Source organism: Callithrix jacchus, chromosome 1 (genome assembly GCF_049354715.1).
Source record: "Callithrix jacchus isolate 240 chromosome 1, calJac240_pri, whole genome shotgun sequence".
NCBI classification, from domain to species: Eukaryota; Metazoa; Chordata; class Mammalia; order Primates; family Cebidae; genus Callithrix; species Callithrix jacchus.
Genome location: NC_133502.1, coordinates 24758466 through 24772305, shown reverse-complemented (window position 1 = coordinate 24772305; position 13840 = coordinate 24758466). Strand labels below are relative to the sequence as shown.

At 41.3% G+C, this 13840-nt stretch overlaps 1 protein-coding gene across 7 annotated transcripts in view; it reads right to left on the bottom strand.

Moving 5' to 3' along the window:
- The window catches only part of MYO16 (myosin XVI), a 773187-nt gene that overhangs the window by 62894 nt on the left and 696453 nt on the right, over positions 1 to 13840 (bottom strand). The gene's annotated exons all lie outside the window — the stretch shown is intronic.

The following is a 13840-nucleotide window of genomic DNA, read 5'->3' as shown; positions in this document are numbered from 1 at the left end:
TGTGGTAGCGAGCGCCGCAAATACTTATCCTTCAGGTTAAGCAGGAAGGAACAAAACGTCTGCCCGTCCTTCACTCCTAACTCTTGCCACCCACACCCCTGCCAAGTCGAAGGAGATGGTTTGCGCTAGAAAACACCAACTGAAGTAGGAAGCAGAGCGATGTCTTCAACAACATATGTGCTGAGCAAGGGAAGAATGCATCGATAGTAAAGCTAAAAAGTGACTGTCAGTATAAATAAGACTTTCATACCCAAAAATGCACAGAAAATTAAGTTGTGCCAATTTCCTTTTAAATTTAACTAACTGAATCCTTTTTTGCCCATTTATTCTGTCCCTGCCATAAAGGGGAAAAAAATCGCTTCAATCCCTTTCCTTTCCTTGTACTTGGGTAGTTTTTTTCTTTTTCTTTTTTAACACAATTAGCCGAGTATGCAATACCTAAACAACAAGCCTGCCTGGCCCAGAGCCCCGTTCCTCATGCATACTTTTATAGGTCATGAGGTTATTTATATGGCTGTTATTTTTACATTTCCTCAGTGCCAGGTGGTAATGTAAATCCAGGAGTCCTGAGCCACGATGTGTGGCCAAGTGCACAGTTGGTGTCAGCAACATATGCTTTCCCAGAGGGAAATGGTTCCGCCTCACTTTCCCCAGAAAGCAACATCCCTGCTCTTCTGTTGGGAGTATTTCGTGTTGGTGACACCTACAGCCTGGATGGTAAGCTAGTGGTGCTGGTCATCCACAAAAAAGAAACAGCAACAATTAAAGAAAACAGAAAGAAAGACATAGAAAAACTATAGTAGTGGTGGATGTGAGGTCTTTTCCAATCCCTTGCTCCGAACTTATTACACATTTAACCAACTAAAGTACTTAGTAACAAAAAAGATACAGACCATGGCCAATCAGAACAAGCATATGCCATCGCCCTTGAGCATTTTGCCGTGTCAACATTTCTCCAAGGAGAAACGTTGGCAGGCCTGGGCCAGGACACGTGAGGGGATGGGATGGCCGTGGGGATCTTGAGAGCTCGGAGCAGCAGCCCTTCACCAGCTGGCATAAAGACATTTCCATATTTTAATACGAGTGTGGCAGTGCCTGTGGACACCAGCTGAAGCACAGCCCACCTGCCCACACTCACTGGCTCACAGCCAGGTGCTCTGAGGCCTTGAAAAATACATTTAAAATATCTATGGAGATTCAAATTCTTCTAGAAATTCTGGACAAGCCACATGTACTGCGTCTTTGATACCTGTAGTGGTTGTATCTGTTCCTGGTGGTAGATTGGCTGGAGTGATGGCCGGTGCCAGTGATTCAGGAAAGACAAATGACTGGGATGCTGTTGAGTAAGACCGAGCCTAAGCTTCCAGCGGATTCGCACTTCACTCAGGATCACAGGAAGAGACCGTGAGGTGGCCAGGCAGGTGGTGGGATTTCCCTTCTCCCAGCTCTTCATTTCTTAAATTATTAATCAGCCCAGATTAATCACTTCTTTTTTTTTTTTTTTTTTTTTTTTTGAGACAGAGCCTCCCTCTGTCGCCCAGGCTGGAGTGCAATGGAGTAAGCTCGGCTCACTGCAATTTACGCCTCAGGGAATCAAGTGATTCTTTTGCTTTAGCCTCCCTAGTAGCTGGGATTACAAGCATGCAACACGATACCCAGTTAGTTTTTGTATTTTTAGTAGAGACAAGGTTTCACAATGTTGGCCAGGCTGGTCTTGAACTCCTGACCCCAGGTGATCTGCCCGCCGAAGCCTCCCAAAGTGCTGAGATTACAGGCGTGAACCACCTCACCCAGCCAGATTAATCACTTTTACAGTATATAGGTTCACATGCAAATAGAAACATAGAAATAGCAAGAAAAAAAATCTATCTTTTCTATATCTATAACTATTCTGATATAGTTACTCCAAAACATAATTTGATTATGCCTTTTTAAAAATTCTTTTAATGTGCAGGATAAGGCACACAGTGGCCTCTAGCACACGGGAAGGACATCGTCCTCTTGTTCTGATATTTTCTCTTTTGCAAATTTTGTTTCTTATTTGTCGGTATAAATCCTCCCATCTAGACCAGTGTTTCAGAGAACATATTTGTGGGCCGAGAAATCAATTTAGTGAGTCACAACAAGCATTTTAAAATGAAAGAGAGTAGAACACTACAAGTAAAAATGCAGCACTCGACAAGCTTCATGGCTAAGCAGTGTTTTGTGAATCCCGTGTCGTGTCTTTATGTAAAACATGATTCTCGCTCCTTGGATGTGTCGGAGTTTTCAAGTTTCCCGGCCACGGTCTGCTTAAGACAGAGCCCACATTTCATTTCAAAAATCCATACAACTCCATGCAATGTCTGGCACCGAGCAGATTCTTTTGAATAAATGAATGAAGTGTGCTTTTTGTATTTAATGATTTTTCCAAACCTTTTTGAAATTTTGAAGCAAATTGCAAATAGTAATAGGAAATACTACTGCTGGTTTTATCATTTTGCTTGAAGTTAACCTCTGATATTTTATAGCCTAAAAAAACTACATATTCTAAGACATGCCATAGGATAATTGTATCACCTGATAAAAGGAACATTGGTTTCCAAAGCCATTGCAGAGGGTTTCTAAGACACACTCAATCCCCACAGAAATGGAAATGCATTCCCATTAGCAGCTGGGACACATCATGGGATGTTTTAATGATCATCAGATTAAAAAGACATTTTTATAATCCCACATCTCCATATATAAAGCACAGAGCCTCTTTCCTGTGTCACTGTCCCCAACCTCTAAATGAGAGATAATTTCAAGCCTGGGTAAGTGTATGGTGGAGAACCCCCGCTAAGCTGCAACTACCTCAGGGAAATTAATGTGAACAATTAGAGTTTTACTGTCTGGTATGACATGTAAGTGATTCAACCAAATCTCTAGTCGTGCTCAGGTTTATGTGGTGCAAATTGCCAATAGGGTGTGACTAGAAGGAGCTGGGACAGCACCGAGAGTGTGCTCCTGTCTCCAACATCAAGGTACCATGGCTCCTATTTCCTTAAGGACTGATAGAGTTACTCTAAAGGCAGCTGATCAGTTAAAAATGTAAGGGGTCCTTCTTGATAAGGGGACTTTGTTACTGGTAATATATATATATATATATATATAGTTAAATACCAAGAGGCAGAGTCAATGTAACTCTCATACAAGTTTTTAATGTATATACTATTTTGCCTCATAGGATCTGCTGCTAGGTATTGGTTATTTACTTAAGGAAGGATCTGTGAACTGCCAGAAGTGTGACGGAGACCACCTACTTTAAGCTTGTTGTTTGCATGCCTGTATGTCCCGTCCATCCTGCTGTTAAAACAGTCTGACTCCCTCCAGCAGATCATCTCACCTGAGAGCTGAAGTTAAGGAATGTAAGGCCACCAAACGGATGTGACCTCAGCAAGTAACTTCACATCTGTGGTTTGCTTTTTGGTGACATGGAAAAAGCCTGTATGGCGAAAGTTTTCACTCTTCGCTTTGCCAAAGTCTCATTTTCACTTACTTCTTCCCAGTTTATCCAGCGTTTCGTATAAAAGGAAAATAATAAAGCCAAAATCCAAAACATACATATTTTTCTGAGACACACCCTGATGCACCAGTTGTGCATATATCAGTTCTTCCTTGCTTTCAAATGGAGATTTCTTTTGAAGGACTATGTGTGAGTCTGAGCCAGAGTTTTCAGCATCTCTTTTGTGATGCTTTTGCAGGACTCTGGGTACTGCACACATTCTCAGGTGTCTCATGCAGCCAGTGTTCTGCGGTAAATCAGTGTGAGTCTCGGGTCTAGCTCAGGTCTGACCTTGTTTGGGCTCTGCATATTTTAAGACTTAGTCATGTGCGTGGGAGAAAGAAATGAATCATATTGTTTCTTGTCTTATTAAATCTGCAAATAGCCACTGATTGCCCATGTACACAGTCTAAGCATGAAAATTGAAGATTTCAAGGAGGAAGCAGGGTGGGGCCAGCAGAGGCCTGAGAAGCTGTGCACAGAGTCCACGGTGGACCACTGCGTTGGCTCATGGAATACAGCACCGGGTGAAATGATACCGAATACTGCTCACTCTCAATGGCACGAAATTTTCTAGGCTAATCTGGGGATTAATCATAAAAATGACTTAAGTCAGGCATAAAGAGCCTAAACACTGGTAGGTAATTAGGAAATAGGTTTTTCCCTTCCAATACTCTTCAGGAGAGAGCGAGCAGGGCACCTGCCCAGCCTCTCTTTAGGACAATATTCCATGCATCATGTTGCTTCTAAGCATTTCTTCACAAAAGGAAGAAAACCCCAGGATATTGTATTATGTGGAAATAATGAGATGCAGATAGTCAGGAAGGTCTTTATTAACTTGCTTTAGGAGAGCTGCTGAGTGGCTTAGAGGATAAAGCACTGGATTTCTCTGTAGAGCCCCCAGTGGGAGTTTAATTTGCAATCCAGTGTAGAGACACAACACACAATAGCTGCTTGCTTTAATCGGTTGATAGTACGAAAAATATTTACTGGTTATGAAAGATAATCCACTTCGGAGAAGACTGCCTGATTTTCAGAATTTCAGGTACAATAGATGCTTTCCCCGCTGATGGTGCATTGTAGAGCATCCTGGTTGTAAAGGTTTCTTTGCCGCATTTGGGTAATCTAAAACAACGATAAACTCTTTATGCTAGATACGTATCTCTGGTCTGACGCTAGCCGCCTGCAGATGTACAGCTAATTTGTTAAGGTAATTTCTCAGGATGCTTTATACAATTCAAAGGGTACCTTTTTGATCAGATTGATCTAAATATTTAACAGTCATAATCTTCTGCTTGGTTTTGCTTCTGGGTGTCAAAGAACAACAAAGTGGCATGACCTACTGGGAACAGCACAGTCACCAGAGCAAGGAGTTTTATATTCTCGCAATAAATATTGACTGAGGGGCTGCGAGCATAACCCTGGCTTTATTCACTCATTTCTCACTTCGTCATTCTCAATATCTGCTTCTACATTCACCTGATTGAGAGAGGAATGGATTTTTGCCGTTTTTAAGAAAGTTGCTCTAGAGACGGACGGCGAGGGGTTTTTGAGTGTCTGTCTTTCTCCTGTTCCAACCACGGTGGATACTGAGAATCACTGCTGATCCTCTGTCTGTACAGTTCTCAGCATGGTTCTGGTGCAAGGTCAGGGCTCATTACCTATTTAATTTCTGGTGGGTCTGGGGCAGGCATCTGACACCCTGCGTGAAGCCCATATCCCCAGCAAGTCATATGCTTCCTACAAAAAATATGCTGGGCCACTTTGCAAGTGAGTACAATTTCAGTCTGAATTTCTTTTCAGTAATTAGGAACTCAGTCCCAAGTAAAACTTTAAAGAGGCCAAGAAAAAGGGAAATGGAAAATGAAGAGACACGAGCTTTGGATGTGAGGAATAATCCTAGTCTCTCACGTGTGCTGTGGATTCCTGATGCTACAGAAGATGCTTCATGGCAGGCGGGTAGAAAGGATTTTCCAGGAAAGCGGAGAGAAAGAGGAGGAGGAGGAGGCAGGGGACACAGGAAGAACATGCTCTGTTTCAAAAATGAAGTCTGGCGGGACACTGACGATGGGAAAACCAGTGTTATCCATCCACTTCCACATGAATTTATGTTTAATTTTAGAAGGGAATTCTTTTCTCAAACAGAGCCCCTGTGTCATTATGTTAATTTTATTGTTTTCAGAGACTATGAAGGACATAATAGAAAGAATCTAGGGTTTGAAGAAAGGAGACATGTTTGATTCCTGACTTTGAAAGCTATTAGTTTTTGTGATTATGGGAAAATCACTTAATCCCTCAAAGTCTCAGATTGCTCATTAGTAAATAGGGATGGTAACACCAGCTTCACCCGCCTCACCGAGATACAAGGGTCCAAGGGGAGAAAAGAGATGTCAGTGTGGCCGGAATGGTGGTTCAAGCCTGTAATCCCAGCACTTTGGGAGGCCAAGGTGGGCAGATCACAAGGTCACGAGATTGAGACCATCCTGGCCAACACGGTGAAACCCCGTGTCTACTAAAAATACAAAAATTAGCTGAGTGTGGTGGTGTGCACCTGTAGTTCCAGCTACTTGGGAGACTGAGGCAGGAGAATCACTTGAACTTGGGAGGCAGAGTTTGCAGTGAGCCCAGATCGCGCCATTGCATTCCATCCTGGGCGACAGAGCAAGACTTTGTCTCAAAAAAAGGATATCAATGTGCTTGGTCAACAGGAGAAAGCCCCTTACAAATAGCTGTTCATATTACAACCAGGATGCCATTAACACATCACAGTGTATATCTGAGTATTCCCTGTTATATGTATGCACCTAGAAGCGCTGCTACGGTTTTTGTTCATTGTCTTCCTCTGGCTCTTTGCACTTTGTAGGAAAGATCTTAAGAGTTAATGCTGAATTCCTATGTCACAGAAGAGAAACAATGGAAAGAATTCAGGGCCTTGTTATCAAGCTAGCAAGGAGCTTCCAGGTACAAAGCTTACCCTGCTCTGATTCCACACACGGGAAGTAATTTTCTCCTCCTTCCGCCTCAACACTCAGGGCTATATTCTAAAGGAACCACACACCCTGGACTTCAGGTCTACCTCTATATTCATCCATCTGCCTGCAGCACCTATTCCCCTGACCTCTGCACCTACAGACTCCACCCACCCATCATCTGCTTCCAGCATTCCTCCCGCCCTTCTGCCAGCTCTGGTTGTAAGGCCCTCATATTATCTCAGGTGTCTACCTCCCTCTTCTTCTGGCTGTAGAAAATGCCGTGTGTGGAGATCGCCTGCGGTGGCTCCTCGCTTTCCCAGGTCACTGACATTTTGGGAGGATCCAAGGAAGCTTATAAAGCCTCTGCCCAAACAAGTGGCATGTATGCCATGGGGTCACAGGGACCCCTAGGAGCTCAACTATGAATCTGCAAGTGGTTTATCACCTCCAGGTTAGAAATTCTCTCCTCTCTGGTATTCTTTCACTGAAACTGGATGCACCTTCTGTCTCTTATGTGGTCTGTGAGAGGGCAGAGGCGATGCCAGATTTGTTTACCAGTGTTTGGGATTTCCAGTAGCAATCCCTGTGCTTACATTAAGCACATGCTTATTGGATGACTGTAAGGGAATTAGCTCCACAAATTAATGCAAGTCTGGTTTATAGGCTGCCTGCTTGCACAGTTTCCCTGTATGAATTATTGGGCGTTTATACAGAGAAAATGTTACACATTGTGAGAAAAATGTCACAAGCATTCACAACAAATCCTTAGGCATTAAAAAATACATTTCTAATTAATATAAGGAACCAAGAGCCTTGTGCTCCTAATGTAGATAAATTTGGTTACTGATACATTTATTAAAATTCAAACTTCATTTCGATGTGTAGATGAACACAGTATTATTTCTACTAGACATTTAGAGAATTAGAAACAATGCAATATATAGCTGTGAATCTCAGGCCTAGGCACTCCTGGCTACTGCAGAGAGAAGAAATTGGAAAAAAAATACCTTTTCTTCCAAAGAGACATATTCTCCTCTTGTCAAGCTCAGGTGTATTAACATGGCAAGGGAAGAAACTTCACACAGCTCCTCCTTGCTTAACGTCCACTTAGTGATAAATGGAGACCTCCCCCCTTCTCTGGGAATGTTAATCTAGTTTCCCCAAAGGACTTACTCATTTGGAAAATGAGGAAAATTTTGCATTGATTTAAAATGTTTCTGGAATGCAGAGGAGCGCCTCACTTTGTATGAGACAGGAATGTACACAGTCACAGATCAGCAGCAGAAGTGCACATCAGTAAACTATTTTCCACACTTTTTCTAATTTTCATGAGCACTCCCTCCCTCAACTCCCCACACACAAATAAATCACCATGGGGAGAACTCATCAAGGGGAGTGAAAAAGATTTAACTGCTTCAGACAGGATAAAACACTACAAGACCTGCGCAGAGGCAAGAAGCCTCGGGGATGCTAAGCTCCGCATGCCATTATGGGATGTCAAGATTTGCATAGGCAGACGAATGTCTCCTACTTCAGTCTCGTTTCAATGTGTCAGAGATGAAATGATGATAATGTTGGAACTTCTGTTTCAAACCTCAGGAGCAGAGAATAGCTATTTGCAAACACCATCCTGGAGCACATCCCAGGTTTCTGTGAGTAATTGAGGGGCATTTGAGTCATTCTAAAGCATCCTGTGCCTTGTTGCTAAACAATAAATGGTAACTGCACTTGATTTGGCATAGAAACATCTGAAACTTAGGATGCAATTGTCTTTTTGAATTTCGATCTTTCACAGTTCGTTCTACCTGACATAAAATCTTTTTCTTTTTTTTTTTTTGTAGTGAAAGGGGCTGCCCACTGGTGTCCCCTTGGAGCAATTTGCAGAGTAGTGTTGTTTGGTGGAATGCTAGCCCAAGAAGTATTTTGTTTATATTGTGAAAAATGATGCCTTGGCTTCGAGAATCAGGCTTTTGTCATGAATAGCAGTCGCATGTTCATGAAGACTGAAATGGATTGACTGGTCTGAGTACTTACTAAAGTGCCTTAAGAATAAATGCTTTTTTTTTTTTAAAGAAAACCTATGATAAAGTATTTGTATGTATTTAAATATATATTAATAAGATGGTTTAACATTGGTTTTCCTTCTCTCTCTTGCTCTTTCTTTTACTCTTTCTCTCTTTCTTGACAGTGTATTGCTCTGTGGTCTAACCTGGAGCATAGTGAAGCAATCACGGCCACTGTGGCCTCAGTCTCCCAGGCTCAAGCCATCTGCCTACCTGAGCCTCTTAAGCAGCTGGGACCACAGGCACTTGCCATCAAGCCTGGCTATTTTATTATTATTATTGCTTTTTTGTAGAGACAGGGTCTAGCTAGCTACTTTGCCAGGGCTAGTCTTAAATTCCTGGCCTCAGGTGATCCTCCCACCTTAACTTCCCAAAGGGCTTGGATTACAGGTGTGAGCCACCACACCTGGCTGATTTGACATTGGGATGTGTTTCAAAATGATTCAGTGCCAGAGGAGGGAAATGGGCAGGAGTAGATATGAAATAGTATGGGCCACAGAGAAAGTTAATTATCTATTCTTTATACTTTTGTCTATGTTTGAAATTTTCCATAAGAAAAACTTGAAAAAAATTCTTTTGTAAACAAATGGCCCTATGGAATAAAAATATATTGTAAAAAAAGGATTTATAAAATTCTCTGACTCCAAACTCAAAATGTTCTTATTCAGAAAATTTATGTAATCAAATAAAATGTTTGAAATTAATAGTAACTTCCATTTAGTTTATGTGTTTCCTATTAAGTAAAAATGCCACAGGAGCTAGCTCTATCAAATAGATCTACATGTCAAACTGCTCGTTTTCAGGTAAATTTTACATCAAACGATTATTTAATAGCCACTTACTATACGAAAAGAAATACTGTACATTAGAGTTTTGTGTCGACATCATTTTTAAGTACGTGTTTATAACTCATAAGCTAAGGGTGCACTGTATAAGAAAGTGATAAAACTGAACTTCAAGAAGTATTTTGAGTCAGATTTTCATTAATCTGGCCTGGCTGTCTTCCACTTTCTTCTCCAGATTTCTGAGACGTATTCCATTTTTGTAAGGACCCCATCTTCCTGATCTTTTTCAGTGAGTAGAGAATAACATGCTCATGTGATTTCACTTTATTCTGGATAAACTCAACCAGGTGCTGAGATGCCATTCAGAGCAATGGAGCACCCTAGTGGCCGGAATGAGCCAAGGACTCTCATTCACCATTTGAATTGGGTCTCACAGTTTTTGAAACCAAGCAACTAGAAATAATTAGCATAATAACATTAGCCATACCATGACATGAGACAAAAAAAACTGTTGTGAATTAATGCGATCTTTACATCCAGAATGGCATAGACAATTAAACATTTAGTCGATCTTAATTTTAAGGGCCAAGTAGCCTAGACACTGTATCCCAGAATTACATATACCCATAATCAGTATAAAGTTCATGTGGCATTCTTGAGTTCATGGGAGAGTTCTCTTCAACTAAATTCTTATGACTCATTGCCCCTCAGTGAAAAAGCAGTAATATTTAAGGCCTTTTTTTCTGTCTCTTCTCTCCTGCTGGCTGAGCAGCATTGCATAGGTAGCTAGGGGAAGAGACATTTACTGAGACATGCAGTACACTCAAGTAATTCTCTGTCTCCCATGGGCAGAGTAACTTTGAGAAAGTGAATTAGTCTCCCCGTGCCCCAGTTTTTCCACCTGTAAAATGGAGATAAGTATAGCATATGCCTTATATTGTGAGAATTACATTATTCAGACAATGCCTGGCACACAGTCAGGACTACAATTCCTTACTACAAATATTTCTTCTCAGACTGCAGTCACGTCCATCATCTGCACAATCATATCTTTCCTGTATGCGTGTCTGCCACTCTTAGAATCTGCACGGTTTTGTATACCTCAAATTGCATATCCAAGAATCTATAGCAAATGAACTGGTTTGGGCAACACAGAATTTATGAAATCCTACATATAAGTCTGTGGAATAGTAATGGAGTAGGATTACACACGAAACAACCTTGCTTCCTATACACAACTCACCGTACATTGTAGCACATTATATTTTAACCAGAAATACCTAAAGTGGTGAATTAGTGAGTGGTTTAATCTCCTTAAGGTAACTGTTCCAAAGAGCCAAGGGTAACATTTTGAACCCTTCTGCAAAATGTGTGGAATAATTTTCCCCTATGAAAATTGAAAAAAAAAATGAAGTTTAATTACCTTAAGAACCCTGAATGATAAATTAGCCACACACTATTATTTGGTAAGAAAGCTATTTCACGGGGAAAATAAAAATGTTTTTAAACATAAAGAGGGTAAGGGTAAAGTAAAAGATTTAAAACTTGAAAGAACTTCCAAAACCACCATAAATCATGATAACAGCCATTGAATTCATTCAGAAGGAAATGGATTACTAATCTCAAACTGTGTAAACCTTAACAGTCACATAACCAGCCCCAGTGCTGAGCACCAGCACCAAATGCTTTCCCTTCCACAGCTTTTGTTCGCTCTCCTCCTACATGCTAAAAGAATGGCATGAACTGTCCCATGATAACATGACATCCAAACTTGTAAACTTACTTCCCTCATCACAGCCATAAAGAATTATATACTTGTCCAGGTGTGGTGGCTTACACCTGTAATCCCAGCACTTTTGGAGGCCAAGGCAGGTGGATTACGTGAGGTCAGGAGTTCAAGACCAGCCTGGCTAATACAGTGAGACCCCATCTCCACTAAAAATACAAATATTAGCTGGGCATGGTGGTGGGCACTTGTAATCTCAGCTACTTGGGAGGCTGAAGCAGGAAGATCACTTGAGGCAGAGGTTTCAGTGAGTCCAGATGGCCCCATTGCACTACAGCCTGGGCGACAAGAGCAAAACTCCATCAAAAAAATATATATATATACACTTCTCAGCTGTGTAGTTAGGACTCCCATAATCTGGGGTGTGGGACAACCTGGTCTCGTATGGCTAAATTTGCTATTACTACAGCAACTGTGCCTGTGGTCAAAGTTGCCAATTTATGTATTTTTGAGAAAGTTATAAATGGCTCAATCCAATATTTTTCAAATTAAACAGCATTTCAGAAAACTCCACAGTAAGGAAGTAGATGTCTTATGTTGTACTTGAGATTTTGAGGTTTGTTCCCAAATACTGATTAATGCCACCACAGGGAAATACAATTAGCATATTTATACACTATGCCCAGAGGCCTCACTATGATTCTTACTATCCTCTAAGGCCTAGACTTTGGGATTTCCAAAGGATGAAGTCTGTCTAGAAATTCATTAACTTCGCTTCCTTGAATAGAGTCAAGAAGAAGTTACCCTGTTCCATTCTATAGTAAAATGAGGTTCATGAGGTTTTAATAAACTTTTAGTTTTAAAAGCAAATATTAATTTGTTCATTTAATGATTTCTCTTATCCATTTTGTTCCTTGGAATGAAACACGATTTGTGAAATTAAAACATTCTGCTATTTACAAGTTCATTTATTAATGGCCTATAATTAAGAAAAAATTCTTAGCTAAACAAACAATTAGCTTATTTATCTGAAGAATGAATAGGGAGAAGGCTATTCATTCATTGCTAAGGGTTCTTAGCCTTGACCTACTTTTCACTTGTTCACATTGCTTTCTAGATGTTCTAGTTTTTGTAACTAAAGTCATTTTGCTAATCAAATGATGAAAGCTTATACATGTATGTATTTTCTTTTGGTGAAGGAGCAAGTTAATGCATGCATAAAATGTTACTACGCTGTAGGTCAAAATCTACTTCCAATTCTACCACTGAACCCTAAGGAATATATTTAACCTCTCCACCACTAGGTTTTCCATGTATAAAATGAGGATGTCCACAGTTGCCATCTACCCTCAGTTACTGGTAGAAAGTCTTGACTCCAAGTTGTCCAGGTTCTTGGCGTTTTGAACAAAGAATTGGAAAGAACATCCAGCAAGGCAAAGAGAGAACGAAACAATTAAAGAATGAAAGCAGAGATTTACCGAAAACAAAAGTACACTCCACAGTGTGGGGGTGGGCTGGGCAACAGCTGTAAGGCCCAGATACAGAATCTTTTTGGGTACAAATACCCCCTCGAGGCTTCCCATTGGCTGCTTCAAGCTCACCTCATGTAAATAAAGTGGTGGCCTCCAATCAGAGGCCGAAGTGATGTTAAAAGGTCACACTCCTGTGCAAACATCTGATTGGTTGCGAAAAGCAATGGATCAGAGGCTAAGGTGAAGTTACAGAGTTACACTTCTACAAAAAAGAAGTCTCTGCCCATGAGTCTGGTTTCAGACAGCCAATTTCCTGCCTGTTGTACAGAAAGGTGGGGGTTTGCAAAGGGTGTAGCCTCTGGTCCTTTTGTTACTTAGGCATGGAAAGTTAGGGTTTTCCTTTCAGTGTAGTTCCAAGGAGTCAATGTGAAATGGCGTAAAGTGCCCTGCCTCCAGAACCTATCCTCCTGCCTCACCTGGAAGGAAGTAGGGGATGGAATACCATCATGATGGAAGAGACTGGTTATAATTTTCCTTAAGGAGAAGATGCTTTTCATTAATGAACTTTTTCCCGAAAATACACACCACTGGGAAAACATTTTGGTTTTGTATACAAACCCTAACATGTCTTTTGGAAAATGTAGACAGTCTTTGTGATTATTAAAGGAATCTGTGCAAAAGCAGTACCTTTGGCACTGAGGCTGCCTCATCTGAGGGAAGAGCCATGTGGGGGTATGCAAGTTACAAAAGACAGGCAAAAAAAGTTGTCATGAAAATCTTATTCTTCCAGCTACATTCTTCTTTTACAGGGACACAAAATAATGTTTTTGAATGTAGGCAACAGTCTATCATGGAGCTCGCTTGAGTAGACTGATTCCCACCTGCAAACCCCACTTTGTGGGCTGAATAGATGGATGAGAAAATAGAGATAACAAAGCCGCGTTAGAGTGTTCCTTGGGTCGGGCCCAGTGCGGTGGCTCACACCTGTAATCCCAGCACTTTGGGAGGCTGAGGCTGGATCACAGGGTCAGGCGTTCGAGACCAGCCTGACCTGTGGTAAAACCCCGTTTCTACTAAAAAAATAAAATAAAATTAGCCGGGTGTGGGGGCGTGTGCCTCTAGTCCCAGCTACTCAGGATGAGGCAGAAGAATTGCTTGGACCCAGGAGGCGGAGGTTGCAGTGAGCCAAGATTGCAGCATTGCAGTCCAGCCTGGGCGACAGAGAGAGACTCTGCCCCAGAAATAAAAAAAGTGTTCCTTGGGTGGGATACGACCAGAAGAAAAGCAGTTCACCCG